The sequence below is a fragment of the Drosophila subpulchrella genome, unplaced genomic scaffold (assembly GCF_014743375.2).
Source record: "Drosophila subpulchrella strain 33 F10 #4 breed RU33 unplaced genomic scaffold, RU_Dsub_v1.1 Primary Assembly Seq55, whole genome shotgun sequence".
Taxonomy (NCBI): Eukaryota; Metazoa; Arthropoda; class Insecta; order Diptera; family Drosophilidae; genus Drosophila; species Drosophila subpulchrella.
Window position 1 is genome coordinate 445442 of NW_023665692.1, and position 22893 is coordinate 468334.

Consider the following 22893-nt stretch of genomic DNA (forward strand, 5'->3'; position numbering starts at 1 on the left):
TATCTCCATTTCCCATTGGTCCCTTTAGCTGGATAACGGGTATCTGATAGTCGAGGTACTGGACTATAGCGTTCTTCCTTGTTTTAAATCTGTACATTTTATTCATAATAACTTTTCTTCATTACAGTTTGCATAAATCAGTATCAAATCCTATCAAAATGTTTAAGCTTTCATTTCTTACACAAATCTTGAGAAACTTATTAGTTCCTAAATTGTATTATATTTTAGTTACTTCTAAGCACATGTTAAGAAATCGTAAAAATGATGCTGTGGGAAGATAATATGGCATGTATTTATATATAGTATTATACAATATGGTAATATGATAATATATGTGGGGTATACATAATTTCAATCGTTCTTTGGGCAAAAACAGAAGTGGCGGATGATTTAATAAAATTTAAAATACATCTTAATTTCATACAATTTTGTTGTTTTTTTTAAAGAGCCGAAATAATTTGAGATTTGAAAATTATTCAAATCGGATTGTAAGTTGGACTGCACGCATAATTTAGCATCTGCGTACATTAGTACTCGAGAAAGAGTAAAAGTAGCGGCTCCCTTGTGGGACACCGGAGGTAACGTGGAGTATACAAGAGAGAGAATTTATAAAAAGTACCCGTTGGTTCTGCAATTCAGAAACTTAAGATCTATCTTAAAAGATCAAAAGGGAACCATATTAAATCGAATTTCTAACCAGAAGAACGTGATTTACTGAGTCAAATGCTTTACTAAAGACAGTGTTAATGACCTCTGCTTAAAGATGTTTTTAAAAATCCGTTTATTACAAATAAGGTAAGTTCCAAAAGGCTAGTGGTTGTTCATCTCCGTTTCATAAACCCGTGTTAACACATGCTTCCACTTTGCTACCTTTCTTGTGGAGAGGAATTACAAATGATTCCTTTCACATATTGGGAAATTGTGGAGATTCTAAGGATAAGGTTACTAATTGGAGAAGGGGCTTGAATAGAGCCACCACGTAATATCTAAGCACGCAGCTAGAAATTCCATTAAGACCAGGTGAAAATACAGGCTTGACACATTGCAGATCAACAAGCAAATAGCTTTCCCTCAAGGTGGGACAGAAAATAAAATTCGACTTGGATACAGTGTAAGAATAAGGCTGTAAAGAATAAGGTAAAGTGGAATGTCGTTTGAAAAAAATTTGGTAAAAGATCGGCTGTCTCTGATCAGTTGTTGCGGTAATATTTTCAAAAGATATGTTATGTACGCCCTCCACATAGAGAAAAAACGACGAATATTTAGACAGGGGGAGGGGTGCATGTGACTAACCAGACTCATACTAGTAAAGGCAGAAGAAAATGCAATTCGGCAATTCTCGGGTGTCGCGTGGCCAGAACAACGGCCACGATCGACCTACTGGTAACCATACTCCAGTAGCTGGCAAAGTGCACCAGCCGGCCGTTGACTCCCAAGATAGCAGATATCGAAGAATAGTAATCCTAGCTGGGAACACCTAAGTGATCCGATCAATACCGGCAGCCAAGTAAAAGCTCTAGTCTGGTATAAAAGACCTTAGACATTTAGAGAAGAGGAGAGAACCCATTTGTGTGTCTTGCTGACGGAAGCCGACAGCTCCGAGGGAAGACAACTTTCCCTGGAGTAGTCGTCCACTGATTTCTTTGCCACCAGGACCAGCCACCATATCCAACAGTCTTTGAGGAGGACACAAATCGCTGCTCGAAAGATCCTTATGTGTTGGACCAGCGCCGCCATTGTCATCAAAGAACGTGGAGAGGATCAACAATAAGGACGACATCTGACATACTGTGATGTTTGTAGCCGCTGTACCCGTGATCCCCATGCTCCTGAAAATTGTTCAGCTGTAGGAGCCATCCGTTCGAAAGCGTGGTGACCAATAACGTACTTTTGAGAAAGTAGTGGTGCAATATAAATGTGTTAATCGAGCCAACCAAAGCTAAAGTGAACTCATGCATAACCAAAGACCAATATCCTCAAGTAATACAATTGGAGAACATGTGAAAATCAACGAAAAACATTGGAAGCATTCAAACATGCACTGAAATACATTTAAACCAACCGAATCGATAGACAAAGTGCGAATCATGATGAGCAACCGTTGAAGTCGCATGCCTCTGGCATAATATAACTATATATTTTGTGTTTAAATGAATTGGTATAATTAGGAACAGCCGTATTTTGGTGCACGTATATTTATATATATATATATATATCCAAATATAATATTTTCCAAAGCCCAGGATCCGGAGCGTCGAGATCTCATCGCCCAGGATTTAAAGAGGGGGTAAGTTTGTCAGAGCACGGTTCCTTCTTATAAACATACATATATAAATATCTGTGCAGTATCCTACAGTTTTATAGACTACTATAAACTTTTTCAGCGACGAGTATTAGCCTTGTTGTTGTATGTACAATTGCAAGAGCTCTCTGAGCGACGTTTTGTAGTCGTGAATAGTCAGCATTTTGCTGATGTGTGCACCTTCACAGGTGGTAAATTCGATACTCTCCGCTAACCAAATATTGTCAATTAATTTAATTTCCATATGAATTAGCCAACATTATGTTATTCATCCACGGCATTCGCCGATATAAAAATTATCCAATAAATTTGTAATGTAACAGAATATCAAAACATGAAGTGCTAGAGCTCTATTAAGGGGGTGTGCTGACGCGAGAAGTGGAGTAGGTCAAGAACAATGACATAACTTTTGACGGACAACCTTCACAATAGGGGATAGTATTGGGCGGCCCGCGACGATCCATTGGCACACGAATTTGTAAAGGGGAGGGAATATGGCCAAAACACAGCCCGATCGTATTGCGATCAAGCGACAGCTAAGCTTGTGGGGCAGTGTGGACTGACGACTGACGAACCTTATGAACTAATATTATATTCCAGGCACTTTTAATATTTATTCTCGTTATGTTGGAGAGGAGAGAGACTCACCAAGATCCCACGACCTGAATACGACGTAGCTTATGCCGGCAAATGGCGCCTGAACATCGGATGCCTCTCCCTCGGCCCAAGTCCCTGCCAGGACTCGGGCTCTAATATGCCCACGTAACAGATATCGAGGAAGGATTTACGCTTAGTGCTAACAAAATTTGTTAACTTTATTGAACTGAATTGAGCTTTACAACGATTTCAATAGTTTTTGTAACACAGAGAGTTAAGTACGGTAAAACTAGACCGAGCACTTGAGTATCTAGAATAAAAAGATTGAGAACCGGTATCTTTGAATTTCCTATAAAGTCTGGAGTTATTATTTCTCAGGTATGTCACCTCTTTACCTTAACAAGGTGGATTGTTTAAGACTGACGGATAGTATAACGGAAAAGAATTGAAAAACGAATTTACTGTACTTAATAAAATATTTATAGCTTATCCATATTTTGCGATGAATAGAGATCGGACCAATCAAAGTCTGATATACTAGGGTGGTCAAAAGTATTTTCACAAAACAAAAGTTAAATATACTCATAATTTGAACTTACTTCTTGTTAACTTTGGCATCAATGGAAAGGTAATTTAAATGCCGTTTGAATGATACAATACATTTCTTAACCCATTCAGTACTTATTGAAAAGGACGAATTTGTGTGAAAATGTCCTTTTTGAACTTTTTTCCTCGACTTGAAAACTTAAAGTTTTTGATGCAAAAAGTTTCTTCAAACAAAAATAATAGTAACTGCAAAAAGAATTTTTCAAAAATCATTTTGCTTATATTTTTTATGATTTTTTGAAGGTGACAATGTCGGAAAAAATTTGTATGAAAAAGAGAAAAATATGGCTCAAATGCATGTTTTTAAGCATTTTCAAAAAATCATAAAAAATATAAGCAAAATGATTTTTGAAAAATTCTTTTTGCAGTTACTATTTATTTTGTTTGAAGAAACTTTTTGCTTCAAAAAATTTAAATTTTCAAGACGAGGAAAAAAGTTCAACAGTAGATTTTCACACAAATTCGTCCTATTCAATAAGTACTGAATGGGTTATAAAATGTATTGTATCATTCAAACGGCATTTAAATTACCTTTCCATTGATGCCAAACTTAACAAGAAGTAAGTTCAAGTTATGAGTATATTTAACTTTTGCTTTGTGAAAATACTTATGACCACCCCTGTATAATCAGTTTCATTATTACTATTATTTTGATTTTTATTTTTATTTTTATTTTTTTTAAATTTTTAATTTTCATTTTATATATTTTTTATTTTGAATTAGTTAATTTTAACTTTAAATTTAAATTTTTAATTCTTATTAGTTTTCACTTTCTCTCTAAATTTAAATTCCAATATGCTAAATAGTGAGGGTTAATAGTCAGGTGGTGATCTTAAATAGTCTTAAAATAGTCTTGCAGTGCGTTTTTAAATTGAGTTTCGTTACTGATTGCCTTGATAGTGTGTGGAAGTTGGTTCCAAGTGCGAACAGCATATACAAGGCACTGCCTCCTTGTGCATAGGTACTTTTACTTAAAGCTTATTATGTTTCTGGTTATTTTTGTTTGAAGAAACTTTTTGCATCAAAAAATTTAAGTTTTCAAGTAGAGGAAAAAAGTTCAAAAAGGACATTTTCACACAAATTCGTCCTTTTCAATAAGTACTGAATGGGTTAAAAAATGTATTGTATCATTCAAACGGCATTTAAATTACCTTTCCATTGATGCCAAATTTAAAAAGAAGTAAGTTCAAATGATGAGTATATTTAACTTTTGTTTTGAGAAAATACTTTTGACCACCCCTGTATAAAAGTTTAGCCTCTGAAAGTCAGCCTTGCGAAAACAATGTAATCGCTTAGTTGACTTCTCTGATTTTTCTACTGACACAGCCCCAGTGTCGATTGAGACCTCAGAAGCAGGATGATATGGATCTGCGGGTTGAGTAAGTGGTGCTACTTTGGACAGAAACACGCAGTCCGGAGTAGTTACAAAGCACAGGTCCAGTAAACGGCCTAAAGAGTTACTAACTTGAGACAAAGATATGTCAAGCAAACCTTCAGTGAAGTCATGATGAGTACATTCGATTTATCATCTTCAAAGAAGTTCCAGATATATTAAAATCTCATAGAAGCACAAGTTGAACTATATTAGACAGCTTATTTGAAACGGACTATATAGCGAAAATATAATTTAAATACTCCGGAAAATCAGATGCAGGCGGTATGTACGAGCAGGTAGACCAGGTATCACCTGCTCTACCAGGAAACGGTAGCCTTACACATATGAATTCAATATTATAGAATTCCTCAACAAGTATCTCTTTCGACTTAAGGGTAGAGAACACGGCAATTAAGACTCCACCTCCTCGCCTGGATGGTCGATCATGCCAATAATTGGTGTATTCACCAGGGAGAATTTAAGAGTTTAGGATCTTTTAACCAGGTCTCAGAAACAACAATAATACTAGGTGCAAAAGAAAAAACTGTCCGAATACAATCTAGTTAACTTGCTACGCAAGCCTCTGGAATTCTAATAAGATAGTTTTTAGTTTTTTGAGGAAGTGGTTACGGTAGAAGATCAAAGTGCGACGGTACTCTGGCTTTGGCTCGGGAATCTGATTTCTCCAAGTTTTTTTCTTTAACTTGTATTCCTATTCCTACTTTCGAATTTCTCTACCACCATAAGTGCTGGCCAGAAATTGGCAGAACATATGGTTGAAAAGATCTCATTTGGAACAAAATTCTTAAAAGACGAATATATATAGTCTAAAACCTCGGAGGCCGTTTGTTCAGGGGAAAGCCGGGTCACAAATATTTGTTTTTTTTGGCAGAACCACTAATAGGGGTTTTGGTGCGGCAGATGGTGTTTCTGCAGAGCCAACTTGTGCCAGTAGAACTCAGTATTAACTGACGGTGTCATTATATTTAGTGAAGGAGGAGGTGAGTCAATTGCAGACGAGTCAGATTGCAATTTGTCTATATATTTTTTAGCTGCTGATCTTGGCTTTGGTCGACCGCTGCTTCATGATGGAGCTCTGATCGTTACTTTCCGGGGATTGCAGGGTGTTCTCACTAGGCTGCCTACCACCAGTGGCTTTTTTACGCTTTGGATACTCATCCAATAGCTTAAGGATGTTAAATTATGAATCCAACGCTGAGAGTAACTCATCTGCTCGGCGAAAACTATTTCTGGCAACGCCAAAGCTATTATTTACACCCTTTAAGCCACCTTTTGATTGGCGCATAAAAGATCTCATCTCCTGCGCAACTTCTAGACATGGGTCTCAACAATATAATAAGTTATGACCATTAGCCAGGTCATCACTAGTTCAACCGGTATACCCGACACACTTGGTATGAGCCATTTTTTCACAGAGCCAACTCGTCAGTTTTGATTGGTCAGCTCTGATTAATTTATGGCATTTTTTAATAGAGCTGAAAAAGATATCCATTGTTTGTGTTATTAGGACCTCTGTACCAGAGGAATATAAAGGAATATAAATTTTCAAGCAAACAGTTGAAAGTGCGGAACAAACACAAACTCTGTACGCTTTAGCTTTCGATTAAGGGAATCAGAAAAAAAAGTTAAGAGAGGGAGTGCGAGAGAGCGGGAACGTAATGCAGTTGATGCGCATGCAAAAACAACAACACCAAGCAGCACTGTAGCTACGACGGACAACGCACAAAAGAAAACAATAGAAATCACAGAAACAACATTTAGAGAGAAAGTGTGCGGGAGAGCGGGAGCGTAATGCAGTTAATGCGCTTGCAGAAAACAACAACACAAAATAGCACTGCAGCTTCTACGGACAACGCACAAAGCAATATAAATTACAAAAACAAAAAAGAGAACATAAAATTCAAATTGTAAATGGATTTACTAAGTATTTGCACAGAATAGAATAAGTTCACTCGCGAAGCGTATGAAATAGTGATCTTAATTTATTTTTAAGACCGAATAGGCAAACAAGAAAATAAATAAAAATTCGGAGTGAAGAAAAAAAACACGACCGACTTTTAATGCACTTTATAAACCGAAACGGTATATTTGATGGTATTGGAAGAATTCGTGGTACACAACAAATTTTATTTATTATACCCGTTACTCGTAGAGTAAAAGGGTATACTAGATTCGTCGGAAAGTATGTAACAGGCAGAAGGAAGCGTTTCCGACCCCATAAAGTATATATATTCTTGATCAGGATCACTAGCCGAGTCGATCTAGCCATGTCCGTTTGTCCGTCTGTCTGTCTGTCCGGATGAACGCTGAGATCTTGGAAACTATGAGAGCTAGGCTATTGAGATTTGGCGAAAAGATTCCTGAGCTTCTTACGCCACGCCCACTCTAACGCCCACAAACCGCCCAAAACTGTGGCTTCTTCAGTTTTGATGCTAGAGTAAAAATTTAAACTGAAATGAATTGTTCTCATCAATACCTATCGATTGACACGCCCACTTTAACGCCCACAAACTTCAAAAAATCGTAAATATGAACGCGGATATCTCGGAAACTATCAAAGATAGAGTATTGGGATTTCATATTTAGATTTCGTAGCCTTGTACGCAGCGCAAGTTTGTTATGCGAATATGCCACGCCCACTCTAACGCCCACAAACCGCCTAAGCCTGTGGCGCCCACAATTTTTATGCTAGATAAAAAATTTTAACTGAAATGTATTGGTCTCGTCAATACCTATCGATTGATCCAAAAAAAAAAATTTGCCACGCCTACCCTAACGCCCACAATGCTTAAATCTGTCTTCTGCCGGTAGGTGGCTCATTTAAATCTCGCTTTTCTGCTTGCATATCTCCATTTCCCTTTGGTCCCTTTAGCTGAGTAACGGGTATCTGATAGTCGAAGTACTCGACTATAGCGTTTTTCCTTGTTTTTACTTATAATTTAAAAATTTTACAGTTTCTTAAATACTTATGAAGAGCTTTTACTTGCAATCTTGTACCGTTGCACAGTTTTGGAGGTCTTAAATTTTGTTAAGACGGGGTGGCTTGATCGCTGAAATTGAATGAAGTCCAAAGAACGAAGTTACGAAAAAACACGGGCGTACTTTAGAGTTTTTATGCGACGTGCGTGGGTGTATATTTGGACACTTTGAAAGTAGAACTGCATAAGCCTAGCTTTACTTGAGCGCCCCAATGCGGAACGGAATCTTAGGTGAGAGATGGAGAGGGAGAGCTGAGGGCAGTACGAGCGCGCGAGTTGTAGACATCTGGAGAAAACTGCCGCTCGACACTGCTCCAGAAATTAAACGCCCTTTTGGCGTGAACATTCTCAATACTAACGCCGGAAAATTGTAAGGAAGTAAAGCAACCTTGCACCGTGCGTTGAAGTTCCTTTAAGGCTGCTCCAGACTCCTGCGCTATGAATTGCATATTGAAAAGTTTTCAGGTGACTGTTCACCTGCAATCGCTAATTTTCGAAACGCTCAGTTAGAATTTTTTGGGCTGAGCGAAAGCCATCATTGGTGAGTGGGGATCTCGAAACAATTGAATGAGCTTCGACAGTAGTTTTGTAATTTAAAGAGAATAATTTTTGAACGGGCGTTAGACTCGGATGGTCCATGCATATCGCCGTGAAAAGGTCCCGGATAGTCGGTCAGCGAAGATAATTGTTCGAGAAAACCTATGTGTCGATAGGATGCAGACGACAGCCATATGACGTGAAATTTTGGGACGGAGTAACTTTAGCTTATGGTATTTCGAAGGAGCCCTGTTGGATTTGTTCCATGAGCTGCGCGGCAAACATTTCATAAGTGGAGTACGTTTGGTAATAGTTCGATTTAAGTATGGATTTAGTGTCTGCGGCGCTCTCGCCTGCAGCCACAACGCAATCGGAGCATACGTCATATGCTGCCTTTATCGTTTGCCACAAGGAATTGAAATGATCGCAACGGATTTTACAGGCGGATAACGTTGGGGAAGGAGCACCTGGAGCGGTCACAGTGGCCTCAAAGTGGATCAGACAGTCAGCTGTGGCCATAAATCGGGCTAACGCGGATTTTGCTGATGTTGCCATGACGCAAAATAATTTATAATTTTAATTCAGACGTAAGAAAACGAAATCGCGCTAGAAACTAATTGGACTTCAGGAACCAATCGAAGTTCGTAAAAATATACGGTCACACTGTCGGATAAGTAAATTCAATAAATATTTATTTATTGGATTTATGTATGTAAATAATTACGGACTTTAATTTTGTTTCTTTGAAAGGAGTATTTATTGTGAGCCCACTGTGCGCTGGAGAAAATGTCGATATACGTATGTAATGATTTCAGTCAGAAGTTTGCAACGCAATGAAAAAGACGTTTCCGACCCCATAAAGTATATATATTCTTGATCAGCATGACTAGACGAGTCGATCTAGCCATGTCCGTCTGTCCGTCCGTTTCTACGCAAACTAGTCTCTCAGTTTTAAAGCTATCGGGCTGAAACTTTCTCAAAAGTCTTATATTTTTTGCAGGTAGTATATAAGTCGGAACCAGCCGGATCGGACAACTATATCTTATAGCTCCCATAGGAATAATCGCAAAATAAATTTTAAAAAATTATATATTTGGTGTTTTTTGACATATAACCTTCTAGGCTTGGAAATTACATTTTTTAATTAGTTTTGAGTTTCGAATTAAATTTTATCAAAATCGGACGATCGGACTGCAAGGGAGCTATAAGATATAGTTGTCGGATAAGACTGGTTCCGACTTATATACTACCTGCAAAAGAAATAAGACTTTTGGGTAAGTTTCAGCCCGATAGCTTTAAAACTGAGATGAGAATATACAGCAAATGGAAATCTCCTAGAGTTTAACAGAAGCGAGGACACCAGCACGGAGGTGATGAGAGAGAACCTCGAGGGTGTTCTAGGAGAAGCGGCGGAGGTGCGCAAGGTATCTGAAAGCTCGAGGAGTAAGACGGTCGTTCGTGAACGGTTGCAGTCTTTAATAAACTCTCATATTTAGGCGCATAATGCCATCTCTATCCTATGTTACAGAAAACCGATATACATATATATATACTTTTTCGTTTCTGGCAACGCTGCTAGGACGGCGTCTTTTTGTGAAATTCGTATCAGTATCAAATAGGCTTCGCAACTAGCAAGAATAAAATTAAATACAGTCCACACAACTCAATCGCTTATATTTCTAACCATATTGCTGGTCCATCGTTCCGGATTCTTGGACAGTTTTGAAGTGCTTTGATTCTCATAGTAATTGTTTGCAATGGAACAATTATAATCATTAGTGAAAAGCAGTGCCAGATTCAAGGCCAACATCACACGTGTCTTGGCATGGGCTGAACAAACGGAGATTGCTACACACACAGAGATCGTCACACGGATAGATCTTCTCAACAATGTTTGGGAGGAGTTCTACCTGTTTAGCGATTGCATTGCGCTTCACGAGGAAGTGGAAGGTTATGTCGATCCGGAGATCGACAATGCGGTCTACGAAGCAAAATACCTAAGGGCAAGCGCTATTCTAAAGGAAAGGAGTAATGATCTTCAACCGGGGACATCTACGAGCAGTGCGAGTGGCAGCAACGGGCTACATTCAAACAACGATGCAATTTTGAACTTGCTGCAACAAAACCAACAACTATTTGAGCGACTTGCTGTAAGTCAGAGCACACCGAACATGCCTGACCATGTTGGTGGTGACGTCACATTAGCGAATTCTCGAAACTCGGTACTCACGGCGAATTCGAATCTGAGCGAATTGCCAAAAATTCAAATCAAACAGTTCTCTGGCAACTACACAGAGTGGCCATCCTTTCAAGACATTTATAAAAGCACAATTCATAACAAACAGCATTTGTCCAACACCCAGAAGTTCCATCACTTAAAAACACTACTCGTTGATGAGGCTGCCAACTTGGTTCGACACTTGGCAATTATGGACACGGCTTACAACACTGCATGGGAACGTCTTAAGGAAAGATTCAATCGTCCACGGCACATTGTAAACTCGTTTTTGGAACAGTTTATGAGCCTGCCAACAACTACAAAGATAGATTCAACAGTTCTACGGAAGGTTTCGGACGGAGCAAACGAAATTGTTCGTGGATTGGATGCGGTGAATCAGACGGGACGCGATTGTTGGATCATCTATCTAGCCCTAGATAAACTTGACGCTGACACACGGCGCAGGTGGATTGAGCGCAGCATGGAAACAGATTCACGCACTCTGGAGGAATTCTTCAAGTTTCTCCATTCTCGCTGCGAGGAACTGGAGCTGAGCAAAAGGGAGCTTGCGACTGGCAGCAAGACAACACATCCTGAAAAGCCGAAAAGGATCACACAATCAATGGTTGCAGTTGAAAGTAGTGGCTGCATCAAATGTAGTTCTACAGAACACACTCTATATGGCTGTCAGCAGTTTCTGGATATGTCTGGACTGCAGAGGCGATCATTTGTGAAGGAGAAATCACTATGCTACAACTGCTTGCGACCTGGTCATGGGGTCAACAGGTGCAAGTCAACATTCAAATGCAGGCAATGCAAAGGCTAGTGGGAATCTTGCCCAGATAGCGGGGGACGAGCAAAACTTAAGCGCGTCTAACATTAAGCGGGCACCCAAAAGGTTGTATGTGCACAAGGCACTGCAAAGTCTACACATCTAACGGAATTCAAACGAAGCATATTACCAACTGCTATGGTGTATGTTAAAAACGCAAAAAGTGACCACGTAACATGCCGTCTTCTATTGGACACAGGATCAGAGCTGTCTTATGTATCGGAGCGTTGTATCCAAGCTCTCGGACTGAAACGGTCGGCATCACGCATTTTGGTTACGGGAATCTCTTCTGTAAAAGCAGACACGACAAGGGGATGCAGCACGCTGATGATCGTTGGGTTGTCTATGCCCACGTGCTAGGCAGAATCACCTCATCTCTGGAACGCCAAAACATCGACGAATCGACACTCGAGGTATTTAAGGATCTGCAGCTGGCAGATACACATTTCAACGCAAACACACCAGTTGATATACTATTGGGAAGCGCACACGTATGGTCAGTGTTCACAGGACGAAAGATGTACGACAACAAGGGTAATTTTATCGCTATTTCCTCGGTATTCGGATGGGTTATCACATCACTAATCACATCGAACGCAAGCAACGCTATTGCACTAACCACAACAATGGATATCGACAACACGTTACAGAAGTTTTAGGAACTTTAGAACGTTCAAAGCAACACAAAATTGGAACCGGAAGACGAACAGGTCGAGAAGCACTTTCTCGCCACCCACAGTCGCGATGAAAACGGGAAGTATGTCGTGGAACTTCCATTCAACACGGAAAATCCTGAGTTCGGAGAAACTCTACAAGGAGCTCTTAAACGTTTCAAATCGGTGGAGCGACGACTACAACAAAACGAGCAGCTGCGGACACAGTACGTATACTTTATGCGGGAGTATATCAACATGGGGCACATGCGTGAGGTGTCGCCACCCAGTACTAGGCCGAAAACTGCGAGTGGTCTTTGATGGATCCTTTCGCGACGCCAATGGTAAGGCCTTGAATGACTCTCTTTTCACGGGGCCCAGTATCCAACGCGATTTATTTGCTGTGTGCCTACGCTTTCGAATGTACAAGTTCGCATTCTCAGCGGACATCGTTAAAATGTTCCGCCAAATATGGGTGAACGAAAAGCACAGAAGCTACCAGAAGATCGTTTGGAGAGAGGATCCATCCGATCCGATCAAGCATTTCCAATTGTGTACTGTAACCTACGGAACGTCATGTGCACCATTCCTGGCGGTACGAGTGCTGGAACAACTGTGAATCATCAAGAGGAATACCCGAATGCTTCAAAAATCCTACTGGAGGATTTTTATGTCGATGATGTCCTTACTGGGTCAAACAATGATGATGAACTACGTCGAAACCGAGACGAGTTGATTCAGCTGATGTCGTGCGCAAATCTTGAACTCGGGAAATGGGTATCCAATACCTCATTCATACAAACGGATGATACCGACGGACAATCGTCGCCAGTTAAGGTCCTTGGACTATACTGGCATCCTGGATATTTGATCCTCTCGGACTTTTGGCAGCCATTGTAATCCAATTTATGATTATTTTCCAAAAACTCTGGCTCTTAAACTTGGATTGGGATGACCCGCTCCCAACTGGCTGAAGTGGAGAGCAGATCTAGACACTCTACAAAAATTAAAATTACCACGCTTCGTTGCCAACGACGCAGACAACATCGAGCTCCACGGATTTTCGGATGCCTCAACCAAGGCGTATGCTGCTGTGGTGTACAGCAGAGTTACAAATGACGACGGATCCATCTCGGTGTCCCTTGTGGCTGCGAAGACAACTGTTTTTGCCTGGTCCGACTCATCAATAGTGCTCTCCTGGTTATCCTATGCACCAGCACAACTAAAGACTTTTGTTGGAAACCGAACCTCGGAAATCCTTGACACTATTCCTATGAAGGCCTGGCGGCACGTAGACTCCAAATCAAACCCAGCTGACTGCGCTTCCAGGGGTCTGATGGCTGCTGACCTCATCGACTTCCATTTGTGGAATGGACCTTTGTGGCTACGGGACCAGGATCAATACCTGGTGAAGTTAAACGATTCACGATTTGATTTATCTCTTTCAGACAAACGCATTCAAGGAGAAGTCAAGAAAAACTGTTTGGCTACACTGGCTGTTGCAACTCAGGTTCATCCACTCGATGAGCTGATCGCACACAAAATCCATCCTGCGATAAGGCTTCAAGAGCTCTTACTTTTGAAGAGATTGAGGCAGCAAGGATCATTTGTATAAAACACGCGCAACGATGTTTTTACGAGGACTATCAATTGCTCCTTGCCAAGAAACCCCTAAGGAACCGATCGCAGCTGGCCAAACTTGCGCCAATGATTAACGAAAACGATTTGCTGAGGGTAGGCGGACGACTGCACCAATTGCAATTGTCCCGAGAGGCAAAACAACCAGTTTTGCTACCAAAAACGCACCGCATTTCGAAGTTGATCCTGGAACACGAGCACCGAGTAATTCTTCACCCTGGCGGTTCTTCCCTGTTTGTAATCGTTCTTCAGAGATTCTGGATAATTGGAGCACGTAATCTCATTCGCAGAATAACACACGACTGTTTATCCTGCTTTCGTCAACGCTACCACACTGCCCAACAACAAATGGCTGATTTACCCAGCGTGCGTGTCACTCAAGCCCTTCCATTTGTTGCGACTATGCAGGTCCAATCTTTCTGAAGGATGCCAAAGTTCGGAAGCCACGTATCAGCAAGGGCTACATTTGCCTGTTTGTCTGCATGGTCACCTCGGCCATACACCTGGAACTTGCCACAGACCTGACAACAGAAACCTTCCTGGCTGCCTTGCGGCGCTTCATATCCCTGCGTGGCAAGTGTAGCAAGATCTACAGCGACAACGGAACAAACTTCATTGGAGCTAAGCGATCCCTCAACGAAATGCAAGAATTGCTTTCATCACAACGACACAAGGACATCGTCACATCCACTCTGGCGAATGATGGAATTCAGTGGGTACTCACTCCCCCCTAGAGCTCCTCATTGGGGAGGGAAATGGGAGTCGGCAGTTCGCTGTGTCAAACTGCACCTGCGCCGAGTCACCGGCAATTCAACGCTCACCTTCGAGCAAATGCGCACCTTGCTTACTCAAATCAGCGCAGTGATAAATTCACGCCCCTTGTGCTACACATCGGATACCGAAAAAAACTACTTATCACCCGCCCACTTCTTAATTGGCCGACCGTTAACCACCGTGCCAGATCCTGACTTAAGCCACATCCCGGTGGGCCGATTAGGATATTGGCAAAGCATCCAGGCTTTGCTTCAAGGATTCTGGAAGAAAAGGCATCAGGAGTATCTGACTACTCTGCAACAACGTCCGAAATGGACCACTTCAACACCTAACCTATCGATTGGTGATGTAGTTCTCGTTAAGGAGTCCAATACACCACCAGCATCCTGGCACATCGCACGGATTATGGAAACCTACCCAGGGTAGGACAACCTCGTTCGAGCAGTCAAATTGAAAACATCAACTGGAGAGATGATCAGACCGATCACGAAGGTTGCTGTTTTGCCCCATTCAGAAACTGTGTTTCAGGGCGGGTCGGTATGTTCGTGAACGGTTGCAGTCTTTAATAAACTCTTATATTTAGGCGCATAATGCCATCTCTATCCTATGTAACAAAAAACCGAGATTCATATATATATACTTTTTCGTTTCTGGCAACGCTGCTAGGACGGCGTCTTTTTGTGAAATTCGTATCAGTATCAAATCGGCTTCGCAACTGGCAAGAATAAAATTACATGCAGTCCACACAACTCAATCGCTTATATTTCTAACCAACGGTCGTGATCAGCGACCAAGATCAACTAGTAGCGGCCAACGATGTTATCAAGGCTCTGGTGGACCAATTGACCGTGAACGCCGACTTAGTTAAAGTGAGCAGCATACGTCCATTCTATAGAGATACCCAGACGGCAGTGGTTGGTCCGCCCAGCAAAGATGCCGAAGAAGTTCTTGGCAAACCCAAAATCAGGCTAGGATGGTCTATCTGCAGAGTGAAGGAGAGGAACTCGTAGCCCAGGTGCTACAAGTATTTGGAGATTGGGCATATAGCCCTATAGCCATAGTAAAGTCCACAGGAGCTGGTGCTGCATAAATGTGGCAAGGGAGTGTGAAGGAGGACGTCGATGAACCACTAAGCAGGAGGCAGGCGGTGCTCTTACGCTGCAGAGTGATCCAGCTTAACCTTAATTACTGTCGAGCTGAGCAAGACTTACTTCTGCAGTCAGCGAGAGAATCCAGGTCAGATTTGGGTGTCATTAGTGAACCTTACAACGTTAAAGACGACGGACAGTCTGCGCTGTAACTGTGCAGGAGAAACCGGAAGATCCTTTCTAGAGGTGCGGAAAGAAGCGGGATTTGTTCGAGCTTGAATAGAAGAGACGTGGGTATACCAGATGCTATCTAGCACCAAGTCTACCACTGGAATCCACTGGACATGATGGTCTTCGATGCCGCTACCCTACCATCATCGCCTGTGATTTCAACGCGTTGACCAAAGAATGGAGGTGTCCTCTTACCAACATCCGGGGGCGTACGTTACAGAGTGCCTTTGCAACGCTAGACGTCGCGCTGCTGATCGAGGGAACGCAGAAAACGTTTAATCGGGCAGGAGCTGACTCTATTGTAGACCTCACATTCGTGAGCTCCACGCTAGACCGACGTTCGCACTGGAGAATCCGCAACTTTTTCACGGCGACCACGAGGCAATCCTCTGCACGTCCCGAACAGAGTAGCCAAGGGCTACCGCCAGGAGACGTTGAATGCCCAAAAGATGAGTAGGCGCCTTGCGGACATGCACCTCGACCCGGAGGCAGACGCAAACTCTAGTTCTGAAGAGATTGCAGCCAGCCTGGAGGACGCGTGCAGGGCAAACCGTTTAGAACAGACCACGAGCCGGTACCCCCAAGAGAACGTTCCTTTTAACAAGCCAGGAGGTCCCTAAAGCACGCTATCCAGGACAACAATCGCGAATGCTTCCGAAAGTTATGCGACGCGGCAGAACAGGACCCTTGGAGGTAAATGCAGGCCACCGCTCTCCTACGGACCCCGAAAACCTAAATGAGATTGTTCGCATTTTGTTTCCAACGGGTAGCACCAAGGAGCAAACACACTATGAAATGGGTCCTACAATGGAGATCAGCGAAGTAACGGAGGCCGAGGTTGCTGAAGCTGTCTGCGAGAGGGAACATTTGCCCGTAGGTGTAAGACCCAGAAGTTGGTGCTTCTAAACAAACCAGGAAAGCCGCCAGGGCACTATAGGCTGGCTGACCACTTTTTGTGGCCAAAAATCCATTTTTCGAAAGTCGTTAATATTAAAATCTAATGACGTCAAAGTGTTGGGAAAACTTCAAACTTCAATATTACGTAACAGAAATTTTAACAGAGTCACGATCTGTTAAAGTATCGGCTGTTAAAACAGCTGTTCGGTGTCACGGGCGCACGAAATCTACTTTGTGAAAAAAAGAGTCGGTTTAAAATTATAAAAATAAGGCACCAAACAAAGTTTTTACCAAACAAGTTAAAATGGCATCGAAAGATAGCGGTTTGTACTTTATGTTTGTGGTCGTCACAAGTTGGATTTGTTTGTGTTGTCCCTGTAATTAAGTGTTTTTTATAATCGCTTTACGTGTACAAATTTACAATAAAAACTAACTTTAAATAGAGATATAAAGTGAGTTTCACCTAGTTTCACCTTAATATTTACACTGTGTTGTCGGTAGTTCAGTTCTTGTTCATATGAATGCTATCCTAAAGTGCACTTTTGCGCACTTTCGTCACAATTTACCTTTTTAAGTCACAACCTTAGATTGGCCAATACAAAATTGTTTGGGATTTGGAGTTCTGGAGAGACAAAGCAGGCAATATTTGACAGATTGAGACCTTCGATATCTGGTTCAGATGCTTATTAGGATGTTTTAATAAAACAAAGCGAAGCTTTTTGTTATAGATTGTCCCGCAAATGGACATCTTGCAAAATAAATTTGAGTCATTTCAAAAGAAAGTACTTAACTTGGCTTACATCCCACATTAAGGCTTGCATAAATGGCAGGCCAAAATTGCCTTATTTGCTGTCGGGACCAAGGGCTCAGAGAAGAGCAGCTTCAAATTTAATCAAATCCACGGCTGGGAATATTAAATTATTAATAAATTCACCTAGTGGGGCTGCGCGTAAGGGCGGTAACATGTAAAAAATGGTGCCACACCTTTTTTGTAAATATATGTTCATTATATCAATATAAATCCAAATTAAAAATATACACCTTTATATTAAGTTTTGTTTTTAGGGTAAGTATTTTCTTATCTATTTTTATATTATTTTTAATGAAATAACAAGAAATTTCTTCCAAAAAGGGGTGGTGCCACGCCTTTTTTCTGTTAATTTGCTACTTATAACCCCAAATATAAAAACCGAACTCAAATATTTGCTTTTGCTTGAAGTTATTAGTTTTGGCCACAAAAAGTGTTCAGCCAGCCTATAGTGCAGGGGAAGCTTCCTCCTACAGACCAATTTGTCTGCTCGACACAGTTGGCAAGGTTTTTGAAAAGCTCATTTCCAAGCGGCTTAATGTAGCAATCGAAGCTGCTGGCGGCCTCTCCCCTAACTGGTTCGGCTTCCGTAATGGAAAGTCGACTTTAGACGCGATCCAAACAGCCACAGGGATCGCAGCGGAAAGCTCTGGAAAGGTGGTACGAAGAAATACTGCCTACTTGTCACGCTTGATATCAGGAATGCCTTCAACACGGCGAACTGGACGAGGATTATGCAGGCCCTGAGGCGGCAACAAATACCGGAGTATCTAATCAAGATCGTCGACAGTTTCCTTATCGATAAAGGGCTGTTGTACGACACGAGCGACGGTCCCAAAGAGTATAAAGTTACTGCTGAGGTGCCACAAGGATCGGTCCAGTGGGTTAAAGCTGCCATGACGCCCTCGTACATTACTTAACTTGGCTCGCCTGCACAGCCTATGCACCACAAGGATATCCAATGCTTTCCGGACGATTTCTGAGGAAGCGGTGCTAGACTAGCATTGCTGGGTTAGTTCTACAGAACGAGCTAATAAGGGAGGCAGCAGAAGTAGAGGATAGAATCTCCAGCACGTTGAGCCAAATTTTGGAAGTGAAGACGAAAATTTATATCTCTTGAACGAGAAGACGTAAATCCTTCAAATTTGAAATGGATTTTCATTATGCATGTGTTTACTGTATGTTAATATTAATATATTGCTTATTTTGTGTGTACTTTTCAAAAAATTTATATATTTAGCAAGGTATGTATTGGTATAACTTTTTGAAAGAAATTCCCACTTTGAATTATTTGAGTGTTGACATTTGTTGAGTGAGTGTCTTAGACCATCTTGTAGAGTGATTTATTCCTAGTTTAAAGAATCCAGCCTCAATCTACGCTTTTTGCGACTTTTTGCTAAAATTAAATTTTTATGTAGCAACCTCTCGATTGCCAATGCGGCCTTTTTAAATGTGTGACGCAAGCACACTTACGGCCGTGACAAACAGAGTGCCGTATTCGCTTTTATTTGTGAGCACATCCTCGACAATGTTCTTTAGATGAAGAACGTTTAATCGAACGTTTAAAGGAGAAAGCGCGAGTTTATTTCCGTAAATTTTTGGACACTTTGCGAAAAATGAAATAAAAACAAGGAAGAACGCTATAGTCGAGTACCTCTACTATCAGATACCCGATACTCAGCTAAAGGCACCAAAGGAAAATGGAGATATGCAAGCAGCAAAGCGAGATTGAAATGCGCCACCTACCGGCGGTAGACAGATTTAAGCGATGTGGGCGTTAGAGTGGGCGTGGAAAAGTTTTTTGGGATCAATCGATAGGTATTGACGAGACCAATACATTTCAGTTACAATTTTGTGGTTTGTGGGCGTTAGAGTGGGCGCTCAAGGCTACGGAATCTAAATCTGAAAACCCATTTCTCTATCGTTGATATTTTCCGAGATATCCGCGTTCATATTAACGATTTCTTGAAGTTTGTGGGCGTTAAAGTGGGCGTGGCCAACTTTTTTTGATGAGATGATTGATGAGAACAATACACTTCAGTTAAAATTTTTATTCTAGCATCAAAACTGTAGGAGCCACAGTTTTGGGCGGTTTGTGGGCGTTAGAGTGGGCGTGGCATATTCGCGGAACAAACATACGGTGCGCTCAAGAATACGGTATTTAAATCTGAAATCCCATTTCTCTATCGTTGATATTTTCCGAGATAGTTTGTGGGCGGTTTGTGGGCGTTGAAGTGTGCGTTGCAAACTTTTTTTTAGTCAATCGATAGGTATTGATAAGAACAATACATTTCAGTTAAAATTTTACTTCTAGCTTCAAAACTGTAGGAGCCACAGTTTTGGGCGGTTTGTGGGCGTTAGAGTGGGCGTGGCACTCTGCTGAAACAAACTTGCGCTGCGTAAGAAGCTTAGGAATCTGCACGCCAAATCTCAATAGCCTAGCTCTTATAGTTTCCGAGATCTCAGCGTTCATCCGGACAGACAGACAGACGGACAGACGGATAGACGGACAGACGGACAGACGGACAGACGGACATGGCTAGATCGACTCGGCTAGTGATTCTGATCAAGAATATATATACTATATTGGGTCGGAAACGCTTCCTTCTGCATGTTACATACTTTCCGACGAATCTAGTATACCCTTTTACTCTACGAGTAACGGGTATAAACATGGAAGAAAAACACCCAAAACGGCTAAAGGAGGTCAGTGCAGATGAAAACGGACGCCTAATCCAAGCTGTTGCCTATTATTGTGGGACTTGACCGACAGAAAGCAATACCACAACGGGGCAAATCCGCAGAATAGTTGAAGCGCTGGAGGAGATCCACTGTGAATGCGTGAATGCTGTGATATTAGAAAGTGTAAAGGCTAGAGGGTTGAATTTAAAAAAAAATTGGCCACGCCCACAAGCCGCAGCTTTTATATCTCCATCTCCCTTGAACTCCCTTAATAGCGTCTTCCCACAGAGATCCATCCACCATCTACCATACGTTGAACGGATGGTCCATAAGGTTTTGCCGTTCCGAAAATTTCCCAGATAGTTCCCTATCCAAATTTGACGTACTCTATTATGCGATAGTAAGGCGATCTTTGTAAATATGCTTTATGGGAATCGGAGTGTCACATTTAAAAATGGGAGGCGCAGAAGCAACAGGTTTGCTTTGATTAGCCACAGGTCTTCAGATCAGCTGTTATCGGATGGTAGATGGTGATGTGCCCTGTGGAAATCGGAGTTTCACATTTGTCAAAAATCCCAGCCGTTTCGAACGGAGGTGAGTAAAATGTATTCAGCAGTCGAGGCACTCCACTATTACTGTGTTTATGCTATGCCAATTTCATAAAATCATGAAATGAGCAAATTCCTGTGTACATAAACACCGTTTCATAAATTCAATAACACACGAAAGTTGACTATGTATTCAGTAGAATTCAGAACGAAATGCTGAGGCACAGACTACTGCTCTATAAAGCTCTATCAAATATTCAAATAAAATGGCTGGCCATATGATATCACTTCTTGAATATGTCTGGGTTTTATAAAAAGGAGAGTTTTATATCATGTGTTGGAGAATGCATGAAATGCATAGTATATAGCGTTTTTCCATGCTGTGTTTGAGATTGTGAAAAATATATTTTTGTTCAAAAACAAAGAAAGAAAGCTTTGGCAAATAACCATAGGAGTGAGCGAGAGGCAAACAGGCGGCTAAAGCTTATCGTCGGGTCCGTTTTTCAGCGCGGTAATCAGATTTCGCGAGTGAATTTTCGACGAACGCCGTTAGCCGCGGACAAAAAATAAGAAATTAAATCTTTGGCGGTGTTCGTGCAGAAGCGATGGGGAATTTAAAAATTAACAAGGAAGAACGCTAAAGTCGAGTACCTCTACTATCAGATACCCGATACTCAGCTAAAGGCACCAAAGGAAAACGGAGATATGCAAGCAGCAAAGCGAGATTGAAATGCGCCACCTACAGACAGATTTAAGCGATGTGGGCGTTAAAGTGGGCGTGGCAAAGTTTTTTTTGGGATCAATCGATAGGTATTGACGAGACCAATACATTTCAGTTACAATTTTGTGGTTTGTGGGCGTTAGAGTGGCCGTGGCATATTCGCGTAACAAACATACGCTGCGCTGAAGGCTACGGAATCTAAATCTGAAATCCCATTTCTCTATCGTTGATATTTTCCGAGATATACGCGTTCATACTTACGATTTTTTGTAGTTTGTGGGCGGTTTGTGGGCGTTGAAGTGGGCGTTGCAAACTTTTTTTTGAGTCAATCGATGGAACAATACATTTAAGTTTAAATTTTTATTCTAGCATCAAAACTGTAGGAGCCACAGTTTTGGGCGGTTTGTGGCGTTAGAGTGGGCGTGGCACTCTGCTGAAACAAACTTGCGCTGCGTAAGAAGCTTAGGAATCTGCACGCCAAATCTCAATAGCCTAGCTCTTATAGTTTCCGAGATCTCAGCGTTCATCCGGACAGACAGACAGACGGACAGACGGATAGACGGACAGACGGACAGACGGACATGGCTAGATCGACTCGGCTAGTGATTCTGATCAAGAATATATATACTATATTGGGTCGGAAACGCTTCCTTCTGCCTGCTACATACTTTCCGACGAATCTAGTATACCCTTTTACTCTACGAGTAACGGGTATAAACATGGAAGAAAAACACCCAAAACGGCTAAAGGAGGTCAGTGCAGATGAAAACGGACGCCTAATACAAGCTGTTGCCTATTATTGTGGGACTTGGCCGACAGAAAGCAATACCACAACGGGGCAAATCCGCAGAATAGTTGAAGCGCTGGAGGAGATCCACTGTGAATGCGTGAATGCTGTGATATTAGGAAGTGTAAAAGCTAGAGGGTTGAATTTAAAAAAAAATTGGCCACGCCCACAAGCCGCAGCTTTTATATCTCCATCTCCCTTGAACTCCCTTAATAGCGTCTTCCCACAGAGATCCATCCACCATCTACCATACGTTGAACGGATGGTCCATAAGGTTTTGCCGTTCCGAAAATTTCCCAGATAGTTCCCTATCCAAATTTGACGGACTCTATTATGCGATAGTAAGGCGATGTTTGTAAATATGCTTTATGGGAATCGGAGTGTCACATTTAAAAATGGGAGGCGCAGAAGCAACAGGTTTGCTTTGATTAGCCACAGGTCTTCAGATCAGCTGTTATCGGATGGTAGATGGTGATGTGCCCTGTGGAAATCGGAGTTTCACATTTGTCAAAAATCCCAGCCGTTTCGAACGGAGGTGAGTAAATGTATTCAGCAGTCGAGGCACTCCACTATTACTGTGTTTATGCTATGCCAATTTCA

General features: G+C 41.7%; 1 protein-coding gene across 2 annotated transcripts in view; it reads right to left on the minus strand.

The window, feature by feature from the left end:
- Positions 1-22893, minus strand: part of LOC119562527 (serine/threonine-protein kinase GE16371-like) — a 36731-nt gene that overhangs the window by 6634 nt on the left and 7204 nt on the right. The gene's annotated exons all lie outside the window — the stretch shown is intronic.